The 21,887-nt window shown below is 40.0% G+C and overlaps 1 protein-coding gene across 5 annotated transcripts in view; it reads left to right on the top strand.

Moving 5' to 3' along the window:
• ARHGEF4 (Rho guanine nucleotide exchange factor 4) overlaps window positions 1-21,887 on the top strand; it is a 328,802-nt gene that overhangs the window by 75,304 nt on the left and 231,611 nt on the right. The window lies entirely within an intron of this gene.

The following is a 21,887-nucleotide window of genomic DNA, read 5'->3' on the forward strand; positions in this document are numbered from 1 at the left end:
GCTTTTATTGCACTTTAAACATACTTAAGCAAAAGTGACATGGAACAAAAGCATCATCGAAAAATATTTTGTTTTAAATAAAATAGAACATCAAAAGTTGCAGATAAGCATAATCTTAGGTAGTTACCTATTCTATTAACATTCCCTTCCCAAATTCAGAAGCTAAGTAACAGAAACTAAATTATCCTGGTGCAGTTTCATTATACCTGACATAAAATAGCATGATAGAATTGTACAGTTATGTAACTGAACTTCTTTTACTGTCATCTAATCGATAAAACTAACAGTTGGAGATTTGAGAACAAAATGTTCAGAGCAATCTCATCAGTGGTATAGCACTTAAGCATTGCAGTGTCAATGTTTGTGACAGGATTTGTTAGACGTGTACATTGGCATGCTTGATGATCAGAAATGTAAGGTGTAAGGAAGGTAAAGTTTAAACACTAACAATGTTGGACTGATTACTGGTCAAAAGTGCTGTCATAATTTAGAGTGCGGTAGGGAATTACGCTAATTTTGAAGGCAATTCGTTAGATAATAAAATGTTGGTAATTGTACGAAAACTAACTTTCCATTGAACAGTCATTTATACATATATTTATACATCTTCAAATCAAACTAACTTACTACTTAGATATTCTGCAGAATTGTTACTCTAGGTTAAAATAAGTAGTAGTGTACCACACAACATTGCTGAAACTGGGTCTTTATGGGAAGTTTAAATGGGAAATCAACTGTCTCTGCATCCAAAACGGGAAAAGGTTTCACTTTGGTCTTTAAACCAAAAGATGCGGCCCATCTCTTGCACCTGCTTTCACTATCCTTTTATAGGGAAATTACTGTATTTAAAAATAAGTGTGTAGTGTATGTAGCAACATGCTTTAGGATTGCAAATAAACACCTGTTCCACATTCAAGCTCCTTTCTTTAACCTGCCCCATTTGGTTGGAAAAGTTCTGTTTGGGATAGCAAACTAGATCAAAAAAGACTGAGCCCTTTATGCTGTTAGAGAGAGTGGAAGTGAGGGACACACAGACAGACAGACTCCTTTGAGAACAGAGTAGGAGGATTTTTCTGCATCAGTTGCACATAATTATTGACTCATCAGGCTCATTTCAATGTTGTCACCTGACAAGCTTTGGCCTTGAATAATGGTTGGCACAAAACACACACTTGCTATCTAGTAGTCGTCAATGTAAACATTTTATGTTGGCATGGTAAAATATCTTAAACATTTTTTAGATACAAAATAAATAAATGTTTTTATATGAGAAACGGGCATCCCCAAATATTAAGACACCAGAACACTAGATGAAAAATAGGGATTGTCCCAGTAAAACTGGGGCATATGAGCTCCGTTGTGGTGACCACTGGAGCTGGGCTAAACTTTTTCATTTTGATTTCGGGAGTATAATACACTGTTTTGTTCAATGGGTTCAGTGTGGGTGAGTGTCAACTTTGAGTTGAATGAACTAATGCTTAAAGTAAGACTCAGTCAAAATTGTTGGATCTTGTCAGGGTTGGTGCTGAAATAGGAAGGTTTTGAGTTACACATACAAACAAACTTTTCCCTGGAACCTCTTGGGAAGTGAGGGGTTTGCTTGAAGCTTGGTCTAGATTCACTCTAAACACACCCTACCCATAATAATGTTCTATGTCCTACAGTAATTGTATGTCACACTGCATTATGCTGTTTTGATGAGGTGGACCACTACGTTAGTAGATCTATTATTGAACTTCTATAGCATCTACCATCTGTGGATTTCAAAGCACTGTTACAAGTATTAATATAGCCTCACTGCTTCTTTGTAAGGTATAGCATTTTATGGATGGGAAGAAGATACAATTAATTGCCTATGCAAAATTTGCAGGATTTGCTCAGCGGTCAAATAATCTGACTTTCAGCTTGGGAGACTAGCTCAAAATGGGCCAGTTTTTGAGCTGACAGCAACCTTTGTCCAATACTAATCGCTTCCTGCTCAGTTAACCTATCAAAATTATTCTCCATTAAAATAATCTAGATTCACAGATTCCCAGGCCAAAAGAGACCATCGTGATCATCTAGTCTGATCTCCTTTCTGATCTCCTTTATGACACAGGCGAGAGAGCTTCCCCAAAATGATTCCTAGAGAAGATATTTTTGAAAAACATCTTTTCTTGATTTTGACATTGCCAGTGATGGAGAATCCAGCATGGCCCTTGGCAAATCATACCAGTGGTTAATTACCCTCACTGTTAAAAATGTGTCTTATTTCCAGTCTGAATTTGTCTAGCTTCAACTTCCAGCCATTGGATCATGTTGTACCTTTCTCTGCTTGACTGAAGAGCCCATTATCAAATATTTGTTCCCTATTTGTTCTCTATGGCAGGTGACAATGGCTGAAGTGTGGGGCTGATTGAGACACTATTAGTTAATTGCAAAACACCCAGAGAAGTTGGGTAATTTCTCTACTCAAAATGCCTACTAGAAAAAGTTTTTCATCTGGGGTGGGGAAGATGCTGGATGTTGAGTGCCAGAACTATTGGAAATGTAAACAAAGCATATGAGAGTACTTTCCTGTGGATTAATTATACAGTATGTGCTAAATTGTGCTAGGAACTTTACAAACTGTATTTTTTATGTTCTGTGAACTTTGGGGCACAGACTAAGTTTGTAGACTGTCTTTGAAATAGTGACCTGAGTGTAACCATAGCAAAGACATCCGTAGACAACCTGAAGTGATTGGTATGAGGTGTGAACTGTTGCACATATCTCAATGGGGTGTTAACTCCAAGGCTTGCTGCTTTGAAGAGCCTTGCCAGCACTACTCCAATAGATGACTATGTTGCAGGAGAAGAGTGTCAGTAGGCTCAGCCCAGCCACCCAACCGGGTACATTCTGGCTTCAGGAGTAAGTACTGGCTGGCTCTTTCCTGGGAAAGGGTTAATTGGCTGTCCCTGCTTCTCTCAAGGGAAGAGATCCCATCTGTAACTCTTGTGAGGAGAAGGAAGCACCATGCTGTTGCTCCTGCCTCTGGGAGGGAAAATACCGCCCTGCTACTCCACAATGGGGCACAGCCATGGCAAAGAGATAGGCTTAAAGGGGAAGAGCCACAGGGGGACCCAGGACGTGGTGTGCTTAGGACCCCAAATTACTTTAATCTGATTTTGGCTGGAGGGTTTTCATAGTGTAGTGCCAGCTGTATTGGCTCTTTGCCTCCAGGAGCATCCTGGGCTGGCTGTTATGCCAGTTTCCCAGTCTGTTTATTCTGCCAGGGTGGCACAGGGAGTTTGGAATCTGGCCCAATACTTAGACAGATCATTATGAAGTTCCAGCTATTGCACCATAACCAGTGTTCAGCAAACACATTGATTTAATTTCTAACTATTGACCATTCTAGGGTTGTAATGCTGGAAAACTTGCTGGAGATTTGTCTCCTTACCCTGCAACTTCAGAGTGAGTCACGGGACAATTAACATATTATGAGCCTCATTTTTCAAAAAATCAGGCACCTAGGTTTGTATTAAAATTGTGGGCCTAGCTTGCATGTGCACTTCCTCCAGTTAGACCTCCAACAGATGTGTGCCAGTGGCCAAGTAGAGTTGCCACAGGCTACAACTTGAATGGCATCACAATTTCCATCACTGCATGTTTAAAGTAGGCACAAAATTGGATGCAGCTCTAGATTTCAGAAGATCAGATGCCATCTTGTGGCTTAGGATATGTATCAGCAGATATATTCTGACATATCTCTGAAGATCAAGATTTCCACCTCACATGAGAGTTAATTTAAGGACTTGTTATTTTCCTTCCTTTCTGCCAAGAGAAATGTAAGGCTGTATTAGACAATATCATATATTATGCATCCATGTGAGTTTAATTGCTGATTTTTCTCAGCTACAGTAACTTTGTAATTAAAATGTCTTAAAATATCCTGTGCCCAAGGCACAATTCTTGTCGTGAAAATGTTTTTAGTTTTCATACAGTACACGCATAGAAATCAAAAGTATAACATTTCACTACAGGAGAGAGTCATATATATGTGAGTGGTTGGTCAGCCTGATTGGTCAGTCTTTAAAAAATGGTAACATTTTAAAATCAAATTGGCATTTTCTACACTGCAGTATTTGAATTTACCATCATATTTTGTTGTGCTTGTTTAAGTATGTTACCCCAAAATACAGATTTATAATGCTGACTGTCACAGTCCAGGGCAACTGCACCTGTATTTCCCTCCCTTGTGATCCACCAACGGGACCCCTCCTGGTTCCTGGCTCATCAGTGGTCACCTCTCTTGGACAGAGATCCACCTCTGTCTCCCTCCTGACTGGGGTTTTTCTAGGCCACACAGCTCCTTGCCTATGGGAAGATATTCCCAGCACACAATACTGCCTAAACGGGCCAGCATCTGTACTTTGCTTTCTCTCCGAAGACTATGAACAGCTGTAAATGTCAGCAGTTGAAAGTTACCAGACAGCTCTTTCTAAGCAAGCACATTTATTCTTAAAGCAAAAGCATTACAGAGAAAACATGTTAAAAACAATAAAGGAGCCTACACATATACTAATAAGCTTACTAGAGATTAGTCCCCAACTCCAGCAGGGGCTCTGATAGGAGTAAGTCCTGCAAACCCCACTAAGGAGTTTTTCTGTGGTTACAAGTTCATAACTGCTTTAGCTCAGAACAAACACAGTGACTGGGCAGCTCAGCCTCTTTCTTTACACAACTTGGGCCTTTGATCTTCAGATTTCTGGAACAGGTATTCTGTGGACAATGGTCCCTTCCTCAGGGTAGGTTTTTGCAGAACTGGCAGAAGGTATTTGCATTCTCCTCCCTCTAGAGATTCCCCAGTAATTTCACTTCACACATATTTTCCAAAAGACCATGCTAGTCTGTTACCTTGTTCAATGTAATCCTTTGATCATCAGTGGCCACAATAATATGTAACCTTTGCATTTAATGCAAAGGGCTCCAAAGATTCTTACACTTAATCCAATAAGGTTCCCCCTGCCCCCCAAGGATAAATTGCAGGAATTTGCCACATCTGTCACACTGACTTCTTAAAGTGGTGACCACAGGAGAATGATTGACTGCCATGGTTAAAACTAATTTTACCCTCTTATTAATGTGTAACATATTTTATTCAGTGACACTGAGTCATTCAAAACAAGGAGCCTCCTACAGTCAGTCTCAGTCCACAGTTAATGGAGCTGGTACGGTAGTAAACAAGGCACCAGTGCAGATTTGCCACTAATACCACTAATGCGTCAAAAACAGTACTTCTGTTGTTCTCCTAGTACTGAAGCTGCTAAGACCAGCTAAACAATTTCTGGCCACTTTAAAAGGCTGATATGTGCTTGAGCTTTAATTGCTACAGTTATTAGTACAGTGCAGATTTGCTGATAGCCTTCCTGATAGCAGCTGTAGCTCAATATGACTATATCTAACTTGAAATCAGATAAAAATATTGGTTTTGGTTCTGTTCCAATTGCCGTGAATGAAATTGCACCACTCATGAAAACTCAATTATTTTGGCATCTCTGCTCCATAGAACACATGTGAGCAATACCGTTAGCTGCCTGTCATGTGTTTACAGTGGGATTGTTACCATGATAGCTGTATGATACCCAGGGGTCCTCACACCACTTTCTACTTGCTTATGTCTTGAAGACTAGATGACATGGCAAACATTGTAAGCTGTTGCCAAGGTATTTGGAAGGGATGAAAAAACTCTATGGTGTAACAGTGCTGACCAGATGTTCCCCATTCAGAGAAATTTGAGAAATGAGCTCTCTCTTGAACCCCTGAACTTTCCCATAGAAATAGCCAGAATGTGATGGTCTTTCCATTCATACTGCAGCAGGTCTGTCATTAAAGCAAAGCATTTCATCCCAGTGTGAAAGAATCTAGAAAGATCTAAATGGGGCATACAGTGCTCTACAAGAAGAGCTAGGTTTACGCAATTATGGAACTTCATCAGTTCAGAACAGTTTCAGTGTTCAAATAGATACTTTCATAAAGTGCCCTCAGCTGCAGCAACCTTCCTCGAATTCAGATCGATACTTTCTATTTTGGGGCTATGTTGGCTTCCTAACCAGCTCGCTTTAAATCTAAACCTTGGATCTAAACCTATCTTCCTCTTTGAGCTATATGTTAAACTTTTATCCCAAGTTTACCTGAATCAGGTTTAAATTGCTTCACCAAGATATACATTTAGTTGATGTTTTGTTAGGACATCATGGCTGTGTCAGCTGCTGCATACATATAGTTAAGTTTGTGTGGTGTCCCGACCAGTTCAGGCTTGGTGTATTTGGTCCAGTGGCTCTCCTCTAATCTGTTTGATATAGTTTATCTTCCCTTATGACTGAAAAACCTTTGTCTATATGCTGAGCTTCATTAGTCTGTGTACCTCGGAATCTGTAAAAGATCTGTATCCCTGGAAAAGCACCACTTTGTGGTTATTCTGCTCAGGTGCAATAGCCAGAAGAAACATTAAATGTGCTTTTCAATGTAATTGTAAAATATCAGACTGGGCTGGGCTCTGGGTATGTTAAAAGGCTTCTTGGCTTTGCCTTTTCCTATCCCTAGTGTGTGCTTTTCTTTTTTCTTTTTTAAGGCTTGAAGACCTATTTAACTAAAGTCTTTTATTTACATTTTACATAACTAACACAAGACCAACCTGAGTGTGGTGTAGACTACAATCCAAAACCCCACCTTCCAAAATGGCGGCTAACCCTTGTTCTCAGCAGCTAGGCCCAATAGCAACTACTCTGCATCCCGTTAGCTCCATCTTTTTGCTGAGCTGAGCTGCCACATGGTATTATGGGGCACTCAATATCCAGAGTGGCCCGTCTTGTGTTCCCTGAAGTGTATCTATTTGTCTCAAATGTTCCAAGTGGAAGAACATGATTTATGAAAGCCCTGTCCTTAAGATTGCATGGCACAGTGGTATTCCCTCATCTCAACCTCTAAAACTTATTTAAATGCTTTCCCCATTTTTCTTACTGTTCTGGCTCCCCTCTTGAATTCATTAATGGCTGCCTGTATTTCTGGTGCTGCTGATTCTCTTGCAGTCAGCTTCGTATTCTGAGCACCCTTTGTGTAAAGGTATCCTTGTGTGATTAATATTTCAGTCCCTGCATCAAATTCAATCAGAGCTCTTGTCTTCAGATTACGTACAGTAATGCCAGTCACTCAGTCACAAATGGGACCTGCAACTGTGTCTGCTAATCAGCTTCCCTGCTGCACCAGAGAATGCCAGAGTATGACTCCGTCATCCACTGCCTCAACATTCCCAGACAACCCCTTTTACTTGGACTTTAACACTAAAGGCAGGACAGGTCCCATTGGTCTGTCCATATCCATCTTTGTCTCTTGACTTAGATATAGATTATAAACTACTTTGGGGGAGGCAACATCTTTTTCTTCTGTGTTTGTACAGCACTTAGCACAGTGTGGTCTCTGCTACACATTTCCAGTCTCAGTAAAGTTCATACCTGCACTGCATTGTATCCATTAAGGCTGATCTAAAAATAACATAACTTCTCTTTTTCTTTCTTTTTATATTAAGGTAAGGCCACCAATGGTATTGAAGGGACCCACTGGCACAGCTCCATGCTGAAGCTAAGCTACTAGAAATCCTAAACTCTGCAGGGCCAGAAGAGTGGAGAGCTCTGCTCATGTCACTTCCAATGTATAGCTACCTATGTGGATGCCCTCGTCACATACAGAATAGATACCTTTCCTAAGCAGGTTCTGGACAACCTACTAAGGACGTGATTGCTGGAACACTTGCTCACATTGACTTACGTGGGCCTATCCATGTGAGCAGGTGCTCAACAGCACAAGTAAAGTTTACACAACTGAACCTTAAATGTGCAGCAAACAGCACTGCTGGGAATCTTCCAACAGCAATAGGTGCTCTGTTTCCGCTGCATGGGGGTGGTTCCCCTGACTCCCTCTTTTCCATGCCAGGCCACTCCTTCCCAGTATTAGCTGGGTATGGAAATTGTTTATGTGGCTTGTTGGCCCTTTACTGCTATATACATCAACTACAGAATAAGCTAAGATTCATTAAGATGCTCTTGTCTGCAGTTGTTGACCTCTGAGAGAAAGAATGCCGAGAACAGCACTAATTGTAAGCTTACCTTACTAGCTAGCATGTTGCTGCAGAGGGAAAGAATAACACCTATAAATAATATAAGCACTACTTAACACTGGTCTACACCGAAAAATTAGATCAACCTAGCTATATCACTCAGGCTGTGAAAAATTTCACACTCTGTGTGATGTAGTTAGGTCGACCTTACCCCCACTGTAGATGCAGCTAGGTCGATGGACGAGGCGGATTAACTACATTGATGGAAAACCCCCTTCCACTGGTAGAGAGAGTTTCTACACTATGGTGCTCCAGCAGTGCAGCTGTAACTGATGTAGTGTAAACATACCCTTATTTGTATGGCACTTCTCAAGCTGATTCAACTGCTATCTATACAGGCTACATAATTGCAGTATGCTCGTCCGTGACCCTGTGTTCACTGTTTCAAAAATATCGTCTATCCATTGCATCTGTGAAGGTTTAATCTCCCGACTAGTTATGTTAAACAGCATTTATGACTGGGCAAGGACTATATAGTGTTCCTACTGTAGTTTTCTCCTTTCATAAAATAACAATAAGATCCATAGTTAGCAGCATTTGATTTGTTGTTTTTAGTGATGCATTCAACTTGAGGATGATGCTTTTTGCTACAGTTCTATTCTGAATAATTTGGAAATCCTCTGACCTTCTTGTAATTCTTGTTTATATGAAACTTTAGGTGTGGATTTTTGAAGAAATATGTTAGTTTCATGTAGGTGGGTACCAGGCACTAGCTTGTAGGCAGGGACTCTGCTGAACACAGAATCACTCAAAAAAAATCAAAACATTGGCCAAGGGAAATATACATTGCTGTATATACAAGCATTGGCTGTGCTGTGGACAGCAGTAACTTAGTCACATGCTGCCATTTTTTCAACACACGTTTACAGGTTATCAACCTTTGGTACTTAATGCTGGGACTTCTCAGAGTTCACTCAGCACACATTCCAGGTAGCAAATTCAGCTAATACAATCGCTAGGGCTTGAACTTTCAAAATAGCAACAGAATTATAAGGGACAGAAAAACATGCCCTTTCAGTACAGTGTGGGAAATGCTCTGCCCAAAACTCGCTTCACGCATGGCTAGGTTTAGCCAATGAACTGCTTATAACATACAGAAAACAAAGCTAATAACTAACCTGGAGCTAAAGTGACTGACCTACATCATCCTTATTTTAATACTAACTAAATAACACTAATATTTACAGTATGTGAGCAACCATATTGCACCAAATACCAATATACTTACCTGAGTATATGAACTCTACCCCATATGCTTGCAGACCCCTTAAACTATAAAGAAACAAACTTGTATGATTGCACATCATGTTGTACCAAGTATTGGTTTATACTGATGTGTGGAATGAGAACTGTATTAAGTACCAGTGACATTCATTCTTGCACATGTGTAGGCTTGGAAGAATTCAGTTTTTATGTTTTTATAATTTCAGTAGATATCTATAATTATTTTTAAATATTTTTTTCAATTTGTAGCTATGAAAATTTTCAGTTTTGCACAATTATGGGTTTTAAGTAGGGCTGTCAAGCAATTATAAAAACTAATCGCGAATAATCGCGCGATTAAAAAATCTAATCACGATTAATTGCACTGTTAAACAATAAGATAATATCATTTATTTAAATATTTTTGGATGTTTTCTACATTTCCCAATATCTATTTCAATTACAACACAGAATACAAAGGGTACAATGCTCACTTTATATTTATTTTTTATTACAAGTATTTGCACTGTAAAAAACAAAAGAAATCATATTTTTCAGTTCACTGTACTGTAGTGCAATCTCTTTATCATGGAAGTTGAACTTACAAATGTAGAATTATGTACAAAAAACTGCATTCAAAAATAAAACGTTAAAGCCTGCAAGTCCACTCAGTCCTACTTCTTGTTCAGCCAATCGCTCAGGTAAACAAACTTGTTCATATTTGCAAGAGATAATGCTGCCCACTTCTTGTTTACAATGTCACCTGAAAGTGAGAACAGGTGTTTTCATGGCACTGCTGTAGCTGGCATCGCAAGATATTTACGTGCCAGATGTGCTAAAGCAGGGATCAGCAACCCTTGGCCCGCCAGGGTAAGCCCCCTGGCGGGCCAGGCTGGTTTGTATACCTGCCACGCCCGCAGGTTTGGCCGATCGCAGCTCTCACTGGATGTGCTTGCCGCAGCCTCCATTGTCCTGGAGTGGCCGAACCTGTGGCTGTGGCAGGTAAACAAACTGGCCCGGCCCGCCAGGGGGTTTACCCTGGTGGGCCACGGGCCAAAGGTTGCCAGTCCCTGGCCTAATCCATCCAAACCTACATATGTGTAATGAAACTACACCTAAAACCTATATACCTGGGTATCTTTTATCTATATTACCCAGGTGCTTAACTTTAATTATCCTTATAAAGCACAAACAGGACAAACTTTTAAATCTGTGGCTAAAGTTATGCACCTACATTCATACCTAGAGGTCCTAGATAAGGTACCTGACTTTCAGAGGTACTGAAGTAACTGGGAGCTGTGTTCTGCACCTCCAGTAACCAGGCTGTTTGTTTAGATGCCAGATGTGAAAACTTTGGCCAAAGTGACCTGTTCACAGCTGCAGAGGGCATCCTGGCCAGAATTAGATCTCATCTTAGTCATCTGTGTTGCCAAGATGCTCCATGTTCTTGACCCCCGAACAAAGATGAAGGCTAATGCTTTGCATGTCTGAAATGGCTTCCAGCAAAGGATCATGAAGTACTTTACATACATTGAATTAAGCCTCACAACTTGGTGCAACTCATCAATACCCTCAACACTTGGAAGTTCAGGAGGGGTGAGGCTTGTCAGACTGCACTATACTAGCTAACATTTTTCAAGAAAGCACATTGTGTAGACATATGTCAATGGGCAGTGTGTCATGGGAAAAAGTGTTACAGCATAGAAGCATACATGGTAGCTGAAGAAGAGAAACAAGATACAGCAGATAACTGCTTCTGTATGAAAGGAAATTAGGTGGCATAAGGAAAGAAAGCTATGTGATTATACTAGGAGTTATTTAATGGACTAGAGGATTAAAGAATTAGCCTTGAAAAAGAGAGTATTTTAAACTAAAATGAAACAGGGTTTGGAGGATTTATAATATGTGGGCAATGCAGACATAAAAATAGGGAGGCAAAAGGTGAAAATGAACTCATCACTTCGGACTGATGGAGATAGGGCATTTTGCTTGCAATAGATTTTAAAGAGATACAAAAGCAAGTGTAGTACCGCTTAACATGTAAGGAGTCCAAACAATTAAAGGACATGCGGAACTGAAATTCTCTGAAGAGTTAATGAGGCTATGTGAATACTGGGACTTGGAATGAATAACCAGCCAGGTAATTCTCCAAGAATTTGCAGATATGTAGATCAGCCAGGGTAGGGTGATCAGATGTCCCATTTTTAAAGGGACAGTCCCATTTTTTGGGACTTTTTTTTTATATAGGGGCCTATTACCCACAACCCCACTGTCCCATTTTTTTCCACAGTTGCTATCTGAGCAGGGGTAGATGTGTACCCTATCCATGGTACTGTTTCAGCAGCTGAGATGAGCTGAGGTGCTCAAGTTTAGTCTCCACATTTAAATATCAGGGAAGAAACAAGTTCCAGTGTCTAGATCATTGGCTTTTATGATTATTACTTATTTCAGTATGCAGGTGTGCCTGGTACTTTACAGACAACATAGACTGGTCCATGCCCTGAGGGTCTTACAGTCCAACTGAGACCTTGTACCACCGAAGAGTAGATACATTAGGTTACAACAGTAGAAGGAAACTTTACCGTACATCTGTTTTCCCAGCTCTTTACTTGAGAGCTGGTGCTGGGATGACTTTTTGGTGATCAGGATTAATTTTACATTGTACAAGTGCCCTGAAATACTGCAATAGGGCATATTTTATACATTAAAACAATCTTCTAGGCATTCGTATAGAACTATCACAGTAACCATCAGAACTGGCGGTCAGCTCTGGAAATTCCTGTGAGAGGTGATATATCATATGATGAAGAAAGGCAAGGTCACGGGCAATATGTGAGCCAAATCCTGAAATCCCTGCTCAGCCTTTGCTTGGTCAAATTTCCGATGGACTTCAGGTTTTCACCTAAAAAGGATCTGGATTCCAAGAATATAAAAATAGACAGCTTGCCAATTGGCATTGTTTGGCAATCCCGTTGGCAGTGCCGGCAAAGAAGTCAGACTGGGCTTGGGAGCTCAATATTCTCTTAGCCTAAAGGTGGTCTCTCTCTGCACTGTGGTTGGAGCGCAGTGCTGGGATGCTTGCACTGCAACATAACTGTTTGGATAAATAGGATTTCAATGAATGTGCTGTCAATCTAGTACCATTTGTTCAGAAATCATGTATGATACTGCACCATAATTAAATGTTGCAGTTAAAATATAGCAGAGGTCTGAAAATCTATGCCTAGGCCATTCTACAAAACTTAAAATTACCTGACCCTGATGGTAGCCTTAGGCTCAGCTTTTGACCCCAGGGCAGTTATTACCTGAATAAAAATGCCAGAAGGCAAACCATGAGGCTTTGGAGTGATTAAGTTACCAGCATCTGTTCAGTTACTCTCGTGCAACATTTTGATTTATGTGCAGTGGTTCAGGAAAGAAACACAAAGTTAAGATTAAAGGAGGGCACATTTTCTTATTTATAACACATGAGTGCTCCTGGAACAGGAGAGTCTTGTTGTAGCCACCTCGACAAACTGGTGCCTTGTCTTGTTGAGGCCTTTTGAACAAATAGCTGAAATACTTCATATGTAACACGGGAGCTGTCAGATAATACATTTAAAAATAAAAGGTGAGATGCTGGGATGCCCTTCAGAAAATAGATCGCGCCAAGTTTACAGCTGGAAGTGCAGCCAGTTCCTGTTCCAACAGCAGGAGACTGTTCCCTCTTCCTGCTAGAATACGGCTTTGCCTTAAACACTATCCACAAAGCAACTTTCTACCATGAACCTAAGTGGTTAGGGGCCCAGTTAATTATCCATTAATGTTGGAGTGCCACCACTACATATGTATCCTGGGTATTCACACCACGCACATTTCTGCAGTGGCAAACTGGAGGCAACATCCATGCTCTGAGTAAAATAGAGCCAGATCATATATATGTGCTTTATAAGTAACCACACTGCTTTCTTCCCTCTCCAATGAGATCTCATCTCATAGACTTCTGTATTACTGCAAAACTATCAGTGGAAAAGTAGAGTGGGAATGGACTGCAGATATCAAGAGAGACTGGAATAAGACACATCTGCCCCCAAGCTCTTATAGGAGCTGGATCTTCCCAATTTCCTGGATCTAAAGTATTAAATAGACAATACATGGCCAAGATTTCAGTCCTGGCCTCCAGTTTTATGGGCAAGATTCAGAGCTCCTCTGACTTCAACAGAGCTGCATCTATTTATGCCAGCTGAACACCTGGCCATGTGTATCCAGTGTGTCTACATGCACAAAGTTTCAAGGTGTGAATAGCCAGCAGTGTGCAGAAATCGGGGCGCTCAGTGCCTGTCCAACTACATGACTTACATGCACACACATTTTTTTAAAAACTCATTTTGGAGCCACAATCAGTTGGGCATTCAAAAACTGTCTTGAGCCTGGCTGAAAGTTTGGTCTTCTATACAGTCGTTGAGAAGGGTCAGATACCCTCCAATTCAGAGAATGACCATATCTCTGAAGGGAAAATCTGTTAAGATTGAATAGGGTAGAAAACTCTTATTAACCATCTCAAATTCTAGACTAAATATAATTAAATTTATAAAATTATACTTACAAGGCAAATGATCCTCATTAAGGGCTATCTTGATATATAGGCTTAAATTCTGTTTCACCAAATTCTTAGCAAAAGTCACCATATGGTAAAAAGGGAGAAAAGTGATGGGATATAGTCAAATTTAGGATATTTTATACCAGAAATAAGATATTCTGACCATAACTAGGGAAAGTCAACTGTGCAGCTGCCCAATGAATGAGATACACCTGTCTTTGAGCTTTTGTTCTCTTTTTAGCAATTACTGTCAAATGACTTTGCCTTTTGCTATTTATTTATTCCTTGCATGCATGGACAATTTTAATGAAAATCATACAGCTTTGTATCTCACCATAAGACAACACCCCATTCCACACTTCAGCATACCACTGATAACTGTAAGGATGTACAGTAGAAAGCAGATGCCAAACCTTAACTTGATTTATAAAAAGTATGTTAATTAATTCAACAGTGAGTCTACAAATACTTTCACGCATAGGAATAAGTTTCCTTTTGCTATGCATGCTGAACAGTCATCAACAGTAGTGGAATCAGTGTGTGCATCGAGGGTAAAATTGGGGGCCCCTGTATAAAGGTCCAGAGCACCTATCCACCATGTTGAGGGACTAAAGTAGTTAGGGCTTAAGTAGTTAGGTCCTCTACACAGTGGGAGTTTCAACCAGAGAAAGCTGGAATGTACTTTAGAGCAGAACGTACCTCTGGGCTCGAAGCCATGTATGATTAGCTCTAACTAAGACATTTAGAGTCCATAATATTCAATCAGGACCAAAGTTATTCTAGAAAACTCACATTTACTGAAGGATTTGGGTAAGCACTAAACATTGTTAAATACCATATTACTCAGAGCAAAGATCAGGCTTGACCCATGTTTGGTGACACATACAACTGTCTAGTCTGAACTGGAAGTATAATTTCAAATAGGTGTGAAGTAAGACTTTTCCACTCAAATCTTTGGCACTTTCCCTCTAAGCACATTGATTTCAGTCAGTTGCATACCTTTAACCAAAGTCAGAACTGACCAAAATGCACTGCATTTTTGCATTGTAATATACTGATTTTAATACAGCTGTAGAGGGAAGTCTGTAGATGTTTGGCTATAGTGCTAAGGGTAAACATTCTATACCTATATCTTAGTCAGAGATTTAAACAGAACAAAACTCAAAGGACAATCCAAACTCGTGTTTATGTGAGGAAGCAAGTTGCATAGCACATCATGGCTTTGTTTTTGCAAGGGAGTGGGGTTTACAGTGACAATGAAACTTTTTTCTTTCTTTTTTTTTTAAGCTTCCAGATTTTCTCACCATATGACACGACGGGTGTCACAATTATTTCACAATGTTAAACAAATCAGCCAGAAGACTAAAAACCCTGCACCCCTCTCAGGAAAAAACAAAAAACAGAACACCACACTTGGAAACAAGATTATCAGCCTCTCAGTTTTTGTCATTTGTGTTGGTCAGATTCCAGCTCTAACCATGACATTCTCCCTGCTCAGCAATTTCAGCTGGGTACAGAATTCTACTGAGCTGTATCATTGTGACGTTGCTTTGTTTAGTTTTGTTTCACCTGTGGTGTGGTGGCATTTCAGTGGTCGATGAAGTGATTCCCTGATAGCCTTTCTCAGCATCAGACTTAAACCGTAAGACCCTTAGGACAATTGTACTTCATCCCAAAGGTTCTAAGCAGAGGAAAGAAAGCCATCCCACGCTGGGATAAATCCCTTCCCATCTCCCGCATGTGAGGAGGCTCCACCTCCCTCTCCTCTCTGTAGACATAATAAAAGACCCTAAATGAGAGGCTTGCCTTTCTACCCCTCCACTGGGCCCCCCTCCAACATGCCCCACCCAGCAGGTAGAACATTGGCCTCATGCTCCTCAGCCATGTTATTTCTGTGGCTGGTCCATGCTTCCTCTATGGACATACTGCTGGCTTAGCACTTTCAGGTGTTACATACGTAAGGACTAATTAGTTCATGTTAAAACTTTTGGACGAAAGCAATGGAAGAATTGCAGTACTTATCATTTTGAATATCTGAAACACTTTCCAATGTTTAAACACTTTTTCGTTTAAAACCTCTGTGGCTTTTGTTTCTCTGAAATCTGTTCAGTGGGATGTGACTTGCTGAAACAGACAAGCTTTTGCCTTGCTTACTGTTTGGCTAAACATCCAAATCATGATTAAGTCATTTACTGAAAGCAGTTTGTATTTTGATCCTTGCGTACCAGACATAGCTTTCCCATGGCTGGGAAGTTTCCATGGCAACTGATTAATAAAGATTAGCTTTGCTTATAAAGTAGTAAGACCCAAGTACATCTTGTTTTATGGTGTAGATAATCTCTAGATCTCTTTTTGGAGACAGGCACCTATCAAACAAGTGCCACAAGCGATCTGTTCTGATTTACAAACCAGGGTAGAGGGGCCGTAAGTGTGACGTCCTTTCTGAGTATTTTCAATTTTCCAACCTCTTAAAATCTGCTTATTAGCCCATTTGGAGAACTGCTTCTAGTGAGCAAGCGTTTCCTGAACCCTTCATGGGGGTTACCACATAATGGCATAGTACTATCTTTTTACTTCTAAACTCTAAGCTAACTTAGGCAAAAGCTGTTTAGATCTACATCTCCCTCTAAAGTGTAAAGAGTTAAAACAAAGACATTTAAATTACAGGGGTGAAAAAGAAATCATTGAAATTTTGGAGGGGGCTCATTTTTGCCCCCATCAATTTTTTTTGTAGTTTAAAATATCTAAAAAGATAAAATAAAATTATGTACTTGTGGTTTGGAACAAACACTTGGTTTCAGATCTAATAGGTTTAAATTTTTCTTTAACTATGAAGATGTTAACAATTTTATGTGATTGGGAAAGGGGAAGATGCATGAGCAAGAATGTAAGAGCTGTCCCTTATTTTTCCAAACTTTGATATGAACACCAAATTTGGACAATGGTAGCTGAAAGTTTTCCAAATTTCAAGCAAATTTGGGTGAAGTTTGACTGAACTTGGGCCTACTTATTGTTTGAGTGCAAACCAGGCAAAGTTTGGCAGTTTAAACTTAATTGTACTTGGACTTTCATGCAACCTGAAATGCATTTTGTTCTTGAAACAAAAGGAAAATCATGGGCTTTGCACAGCTCTAGAACATAAGGTATGTCTACGCTGCAAGTGAAGGTATGTTTGCAGCACAGGTAGGCATACTTATGCTAGCTTTAATCTAGCTAGCACAGGCATGCCTACCTGTGCTATAATCAGTGGAGACGTGCAGTGTAGACACGCCCATAGTCTCCACCTTGATGCTTTGCTAGCTGTTAAGTTTGGGAACCATAAAAATCGCTTTGGCCAGAGTCTTGTCATAAGTTTTCCCTTCCTTATACTGTCTATGCCATAAATGTAACACCTCTTGGATCAGAGTGCAGTACAGTCACTCAGTTTCATGGCCATACTGGGTCAGACCAATGGTCCATCTAGCTCAGTATACTGTCTTCCAACCATGGCCAATGCCAGATGCTTCAGAGGAAATGAATAGAACAGGGTAACTATTGAGTGATCCATCCCCTGTTGTCCAGTCCCAGCTTCCGGCAATCAGAGATTTAGGGACACCCAGGACCTGAGGTTGTGTCCCTGACCATTTTGGCTAATAGCCATTGATGGACCTATCCTCCATGAAGTTATCTAATTCTTTTTTGAACCCAGTTATACTTTTGGCCTTCACAACGCCCCCCTGGCAACAATTTCCACAGGTTGTCTGTGCATTGTGGAAAGAAGTACTTCCTTATGTTAGCTTTAAATGCTGCCTGTTAATTTCATTGGATGTTGTTGTGTTTATGTGAAGAGGTAAATAACATTTCTCTATTAACTTTCTCCACACCATTCATGATTTTTTAGACCAATATCATATACCCCCTTGGTCATCTCTTTCCTAAACTGAAAAGTCCCAGTCATTTTAATTTCTCATCCTGTTCCATGCCCCTAATAATTTTTGTTGCCCTTTTATGTATATTTTCCAATTCTAATGTACCTTTTTTGAGATGGGATGACCCGAACTTCACTAAGTATTCAAAGTGTGGGTGTACCATGTGTGATGCTGGTAGACCAGGTGTCTGCTCATGCCAAGGCCCCAGGCCTCACTGAAGACTAACATACATATCTGGAAACTAGTACGGCTTACCTTTTGGGTAATATAGTTAAAATAGATATTCGTGTTATATTACCTTTTTAAATCTAAGACTGTAACTCATTTGTGTGTGTGTATGTTTCCTGTTTTAACCTTGTAAATACTTCTCATTTATTTTCTTAGTTAAATCTTTGGTTAGTTTATTATAGCATTGGCTACAGGTGTTGCCTGTGGTTTGAGATCTGAGTACAATTGACCTGGGGTAAGTGATTGGTCCTTTGGGACTGGGAGTAACCTGAATATTGTGATTTTTAGGTGTAAAGTGACCATCTATTACATAGTCCAGCCTGAGTGGGTGGCAAGATAGACTGGACTGCCCAAGGGGACTGTCTGTGACTCCATGGTAAGACCGTTGTTGTGCTTTAGGATTTCACGCTTGTTAATGGGTTGCTGAAATCTAATTATGGAACATACAGCCAGTTTGGGGTGTCTGCTCTTGACAGTCTGCTCTGAGGTTGGCATTTAGGGTCGTGAGCCACTCCAGACAGTGTGACACCAGGGATTTATATAGCAGTATTATGATATTTTCTGTTTTATTATCTCTTTCTTAATGGTTCCTAACATCCTGTTTTTTTGCATGTTGCTGCACATTGAGCAGATGTCTTCAGAGAACTGTCCATGGTGACTCCAGGATCTCTTTCTTGAGTGGTAACAGCTAATTTAGGCCCCATCAGTTTGTATGCTTTGTTTTTTCCAATGTGCATTACTTTGCACTTATCAACATTGAATTTCATCTGCCATTTTGTCCCCCAGTCACCCAGTTTTGTGAGATTCCTTTGTAACTCTTTGCAGTCAGCTTTAATTTTAACTATCTTGAGTAATTTTGTATCATCTGCAATTTTTGCCTCCTCACTGTTCTCCCCCTTTTCAAGATCATTTATGAATATGTTGAACAGCACAGCTCCAAGTACAGATTATTGGGGGGCCCTGCTATTTACCTCTTTCCATTATGAAAATGGTTTTCTATCTTTTAACCAGTTACTGAACCACGAGATGACCTTCCCTCTTATCCCATGACTTTCCTCTGAGGTTTGTAACTACAGTTCCATGTTGAGCTATCAGAAAGTTATCTAGGGAATTAGATTTTAAAGCTGCATGAAAGTGGTTGCACTGTAGTAACTACTGAAGCTGTACTTCAGCTAAATTTTTGGTTTTGAAATGACTTTTGTAGCTTCTTTTCACATAAAGCAATTTTGCAAGTGAAATTCTTCTTGATGGTGACAGTGATGAAATGTTACTGAAGGCCAGTAAGTGTGGACAGGTCTTTCAGAAAACCATAAGGTACCAGACTCTTTTTGATGGGTGGCTTGCAATGGGTTGAGCTCCCTTTGTCTGTCAGAAACTCTCTGAAAAAAACAGCCTTTATAAGAACTGAAAAAATACCTATTGAATAGATTTCTTTTACTCACTCAGTACAGCAGTTTCCTTCACTAGACTTGCATGCCATAAGCAATGCTTGATCTGACAAAACAATTTTCTACTAGGTCTCTCTCTCTGTAGTCATTCAGTCCTGCAACACTTTTGCACTAACCATGCCAAGTTCTTTTGATGCCCTGGGAATGTGGGCCACTATTCTGAAAGCTGAGAAATAAGCCAAGACCACACACATTTAAGATGAAACTTGCATTTGCAAACTGAAAGAACTCAGTGATGCAGGGTGTAATTTATATTACTGCATTGGAGGACAGCATAATATCCATGAGGCTCAGAACCGCAAAATGCATAGTGGGGTTGTAAGGGAATAAAGCAAACTGTAAGAAGACGCTGCAGAGAATCATGCTAGCAAGATGAAATTCTGGCTTCCGACAGATTCTCAAAGTACTAATTTTTGGGGGACAACTGTTACCTAATCCCTGCTTGGGTCAATATTTTAGAGTGACCCAATGAGAAACTGGGGGAGGAGTCTGGTGGGTGGATTTGAAGAAACACAGGACTGGATTGTCCCCATCCTCCAGCTGTAGAGGGAAAACCTTTTGAGGAGTTGTGTTACCACTAGCTAAATTCCCTCTAGCTGCAAAACAGCCACAGAAGAGGATGCTAATTTAGACAGCATTAATTTCCATTATGACATCCTCACAGATGTCCTCTGGCTCTTCATCAAATGGAAATGTTGCTGGGAAAAATGTAACTTTCAGCAAGAAACCAGAAACGAAAACAATTTTTGGTAATTTTCCATTGGGGCAGATTCTGGCTATCCCAGACACAATTTCACCCCACAAATAAGTTAAAATCATATTGGCTTCTGTGCTGGACTCTCCATTGTGACATGCACTGTTACTAGGAGATTAGGTTCCAAAGAAAGCAAAAGAGGTCGCTGTATTTTGTGGTATGTGCATATATGTCAGTGAAACAAGGCTGAATTTATACACTTGCTTCTTGTGGCTGCTCGGCACCACAGCTCTGCTTCTTGTGGCAGATTGTGGTAGGGCTCCTCTGAAAAGGTGTGAACTTTACCTTCACTTCACTATGCGCACAACTGGCTTCACTCTTTGCCTCCTTCTCACATTTTATATTTCTATTCTACGACAGCTGTACTGTTTCACAAGCAAACTATCCTCATTTCGCTAATCCCAGGAGTTTGATGTTTCAAAAGAAATTACACTATTTTTACGTGATCACGCAAGAACCATTCATTTTGAGATTTGAGTGCAAATGCTGAGGTGAAGGTAAATACAACTATTTCCCTAATTAGAAAACCCATGCAGCAGGTGTTTGTCAAACAAGATTACTCCCATTATTGACCCTCAGAGATTATCCCAAATCTTTTATACTGAGCATCCGTTAGGGTGCAGAAATTTTGAGGTTGGATTATTTGGATTAGGAGACATTTTGTACAAATGCATATGGATTGCCATCTCCAGATAAGAGAAGGGGGAGTGGGCTTTTTCACTTAAGGTCAAGAATAATTGCCTCTTCTGACATGAACTTTAAAAGATTTTATATTGAGAAACTAATGTATAATGCCTTTATAAAGTTGCCTTTTTTCTACAGTACCTTCATCTGAAATGTGGGCAAATTTACTGATCCGCTTATATGTATCTGAGGCTAAAGAGGAATGCATGATGCATTTCTAGGCACAAGTCACTTTCTAAAGAGCTGCATATACCACTGTGGCATTTGGCCCTTACCACACACTGATGCCAAAACACATTGAGAACGTTATCAACTTTTTAAATTGCTACTGGCACATTCAGGAAATTTACACATGACATTTAATGGCTGCTAAATTTTCAGCAATGAAGAGAAAAGATATGCTTCTATTATAACTTTATTTTCAGCTTGAATTTATATACAGTATGGAGCTTAGGTAAACATCAGAAATGATGCCACTGCCATGACACAACTAATAACTCTAACATACACTACTCTTCCATGCGAGCACAAATTATATAAAAGTCATCATTGACCATGATACTTCACTGCCAGTCTTTCCTTAGCATCCGCGAAAGGACAAGTGCAGACTTCCCATTGGTTTCTCTGAAAAGACTCATTAATTATGTCAGTAAAATAACTACCGCATTCTGAGAATGAGATTCATCCTATTGCAGTCATTCAGATAAAGAAGCCTTTTAAGAAAGGAAATTGGTTAAGTTCTAGACTTCCAGTACTGTATGAATAAGAATCTCTCTTCTCAGAAGTGATGGAAGTGGAATACAAGAGCCCTATTCTTGTAGTGCAAGATACTAGTAAACCATTGCAGTCAGAATACAGCCCTCTAATGCTGTCAGATCCTGTCCTCCTTCATTCCCACATTTTAGTATAGAGATACAGTAACATTTTGTAAATACTTTATATATGA

This window comes from Chelonia mydas, chromosome 9 (assembly GCF_015237465.2).
Source record: "Chelonia mydas isolate rCheMyd1 chromosome 9, rCheMyd1.pri.v2, whole genome shotgun sequence".
NCBI lineage: Eukaryota > Metazoa > Chordata > Testudines > Cheloniidae > Chelonia > Chelonia mydas.